This window comes from Triticum urartu, unplaced genomic scaffold (genome assembly GCF_056163025.1).
Source record: "Triticum urartu cultivar PI428250 unplaced genomic scaffold, HENAU_Tu73 scaffold2, whole genome shotgun sequence".
Taxonomy (NCBI): domain Eukaryota; kingdom Viridiplantae; phylum Streptophyta; class Magnoliopsida; order Poales; family Poaceae; genus Triticum; species Triticum urartu.
In genome coordinates, this window is record NW_028260368.1 from 4513156 (window position 1) to 4517317 (window position 4162).

The following is a 4162-nucleotide window of genomic DNA, read 5'->3' on the forward strand; positions in this document are numbered from 1 at the left end:
AGATGTCTTCGATTTCCACTGGAGATTGGGAATCGATGGACTTTCATTAGGATCTATTTTATTGACAGGATTTATCACTACTTTAGCTACTTTAGCAGCTTGGCCAATTACACGGAATTCGCGATTATTCTATTTCCTGATGCTCGCAATGTATAGTGGTCAAATAGGATTATTTTCTTCGCGAGACCTTTTACTTTTTTTTATCATGTGGGAGTTAGAATTAATTCCTGTTTACTTACTTTTATCCATGTGGGGGGGGAAGAGGCGTCTATATTCAGCTACAAAGTTTATTTTGTATACTGCAGGCGGTTCCATTTTTTTCTTAATCGGAGTTCTGGGTATGGGCTTATATGGTTCCAACGAACCAGGATTAGATTTGGAAAGATTAATTAATCAATCATACCCTGCAACCTTGGAAATACTTTTATATTTTGGCTTCCTTATTGCTTATGCTGTCAAATTGCCGATTATACCCCTACATACGTGGTTACCAGATACCCATGGGGAAGCACATTATAGTACATGTATGCTTTTAGCGGGAATATTATTAAAGATGGGAGCATATGGATTGATTCGGATCAACATGGAATTGTTACCTCATGCTCATTATCTATTTTCGCCCTGGTTAGTAATAATAGGAGCGATCCAAATAATCTATGCAGCTTCAACTTCTCTTGGTCAACGAAATTTCAAAAAAAGAATAGCTTATTCCTCTGTATCTCACATGGGTTTCATAATTATAGGAATTGGTTCCATAACCAACATTGGACTCAATGGAGCTATTTTACAAATATTATCCCATGGATTTATTGGTGCTACACTTTTTTTCTTGGCAGGAACCGCTTCTGATAGAATGCGTCTTGTTTATCTCGAAGAACTGGGGGGAATATCTATCCCAATGCCTAAAATTTTTACCATGTTTAGTAGCTTTTCAATGGCTTCTCTTGCCTTACCAGGAATGAGTGGTTTTGTCGCAGAATTAGTAGTATTTTTTGGACTAATTACTAGTCCAAAATTTCTGTTAATGCCAAAAACACTAATTACTTTTGTAATGGCAATTGGAATGATATTAACTCCTATTTATTTATTATCTATGTTACGCCAGATGTTCTATGGATACAAGCTATTTAATGTTCCAAACGCAAATTTTGTGGATTCTGGACCACGAGAACTCTTTATTTTAATCTGTATCTTTTTACCAGTAATAGGAATTGGTATTTATCCAGATTTTGTTCTCTCCCTATCCGTTGACAGGGTAGAGGCTCTCTTATCCAATTATTATCCTAAATAGGTTTGCTTTTTTTTACTCGTCTGCTCTATTAATGCAGAAATAAGTAAAAAAGTATATAATGCAGAAATAAGTAAAAAAGTATAATTAGATCTATCTCGAATTTTTGAGAACCCTTTGATAAGGCGTTCAAGGGGTTCTCAAATAAAACATAAAAGTAAAAACCTTCATTTCATGAAGGTTTTATTTTATGTAATCATTTAGGTGTTAATGTAAACGAACCATAACTATGTAAGCCTATTCCTAATAGATTTATACCAAAATAACAAATCCAAATTATAAGAAATCCTATCAAAGCTATAAGTGCAGAATTCGTACCCTTCCAATTTGGATTTGTTCTACTATGTAAATAAATTGCGAATATGGTCCAAGTAATAAATGCCCAAGTTTCCTTAGGATCCCAATTCCAATAGGATCCCCAGGCCTCATTAGCCCATACTGCTCCACAAAGAATACCTACGGTTAAAAGGGTAAATCCTAGGCTAATGACACGATAACTCCAAGAATCCAAACGCTCCGTTAATTGATATTTGTAATAATTTGGAAATGAAGGGACAGAGGTTCTTTTTAAAGCACTTCTTTTTGCATAAAAATATTTAATATCACTAAAGAAAAATGTTTTATTTAAAACATTTTTTTTCTTTTTAGAAAAGAAATGGAAATTATTTCGAAATCTAATGATTAGAATAGCGGCAGATAATAAGGATCCGCACAAAAGAGTTGCATAGCTTAATAACATCATACTGACATGCATCATTAACCACTGAGATTGTAGAGCAGGTACTAGTATCGTGGATTGATGCATTTCAGTTAAAAGACCCGATGTGGCAAAGCCTTGCGTTAAAATAGTACTTGGCGTAGTTATTGTGCTTAAATCATTTTTAGAGTTCTGTATTTTAGGAATGGTATGAAGAATATACAGGGCCCATGAAAGGAAGATCAATGACTCATATAAATTACTTAATGGAAAATGTCCCGAGGAAGCCCAACGAGAAACTAAGAATCCTGTTATAGAGAAAAAAGTAACTATCATTCCTTTTTCTGACGAATCGCGTAATCCTCCAAGTTCACGAACTAATAAGGTTATAAAATGAATCGTAATCACAATTGAAATCGTTGAGAAAGAGATATGAGTTAGTATATGTTCTAAAGTTGCAAATAGCATAAGGGGAAGGTCCCATTACAAAATTGTAAATTTCGAATTGATTTCTAATCTATTGTATTCTTTTTCAAGAATGCCGCCACTCGGATTCGAACCGAGATGCTTGAGCACTGCTTCCTAAGAGCAGCGTGTCTACCAATTTCACCATGGCGGCTAACTTCAAATAATAGGTAACTTAAAAGAATAATAGCTATTATCTTGGGAATCGTCGATATTGGGAAAGTCCATAAAATTTAGGAACATTAGAGTTTTCATTAAAATAGACTTCGTTTGGTAGTATCGTTTCCATTTTTTTTTTTTACAATAAACTCTTGCTTTGCCCAATAGAAACACAAACACTGCTTGAAAGAGTTGGAACTTCTTTTTTCTAACTTGCAATTATAGAACTAATTTTTTCTAATTAATTTCCCCTTTACATTTTGAAAATTCTTTCAATACAATGAAAAAAATCCAAAAGGGTTTCTATTTAATGATGAAATTAAAATAAAATGGATAAATAGAAAAGGCTTTTTGGATTTTTTAAAAATTTCTAGAATGAAAGTCTTTATGCTCTTATTAATAAGATTTACTAACCTTATGATTTTGGAGAAGATAGGTGGAAGTTGTAAGTCCTATTGTAAGAATACTCCACTTTTCATAATTTTCCTAATAGAATATGAGGATTCTATTAGGAAAATTATGAAAAGTTCATTGATAGGAAAAGAATACTTAGCACACAGTATACCAAACAAAACTTTTTTTTTCTTGTATATATAAGATAAGAGGGGTTTTTTGTTCTAAGAATATTGTACCGAGTAATTCGACACATAAAAGTACATTCAAAGAAGAATCCAAATTATTAAATAATTGGAATTCTTTTTTGATAAGTCAATTCATATTATTCCAAAATCTTATTATTTGTTTGTTGCCCAGAAAAACCCTTTGGTTTTGGATGCTCATTACCGCTCGAAAATGATCTTGATTTTACTAAAGAATAAGATTGTACTATGGAAAAATAAGTCTTTTTCTTCCAAATATTTTTACGAATACGCTTTTTTGACATTGAAGTACGTTTTTTTGGAACTGCCATTCAAAAAGGAAATTACTTTTTTCTAGTTGTATGTGAAAGACATCTATTGCTGCAAATCAATCCTTCTTTCTTCTTTTTATTAGTATTTATACTTAGATACTGAAAGATACTTAAATTTTGAATTATTTTTTACTTCATTTTGTCTAATGCGGATAAGACAACAAGAATTTTTTAACATTTTTTCTTTATATATTTTATACTTTTTTTTTAATAATATAGAATATATAGAAGGGTTTCTCATTTAAATCTATTTATATCTATTTATATATCAAGTATACTCCATATATAGATATATGGTATGGAAGCCTATCCCCCATATAAGATAAGACGGGGGGATAAAAAGAAGGGAAAATGAAAATAGTTAATTAAGTTCAGAATGGTATTCCATAAAGGAAAGGAATTCCAATCAAAACAAAAAATACTGAGTCTCTTAAACAAGACATTCTAAAACTTAGGTAATTTATAGTCATTAGAATTTTAGTTCTATATGAAGTAAGGACTATTCGATAATTTCTTATAAACATAGGTTTTCATTGGAATTCACTCAATCAGTTAATTATGGAACAAGAGAGCTGTTTCATCTTTGTTTTAAAGAAATATAAAAATGAATTATGAATAGAAAGTAAAATGATTCCACTTTTTT

At 31.4% G+C, this 4162-nt stretch overlaps 1 non-coding gene across 1 annotated transcript; it reads right to left on the minus strand.

Moving 5' to 3' along the window:
• Nucleotides 1-2524: 2524 nt before the first annotated feature.
• Nucleotides 2525-2604, minus strand: TRNAL-UAG (transfer RNA leucine (anticodon UAG)). The gene has a single exon. It is a non-coding gene; the product is annotated as a tRNA-Leu (tRNA).
• Between the last annotated feature and the right edge of the window lie 1558 nt (nt 2605-4162).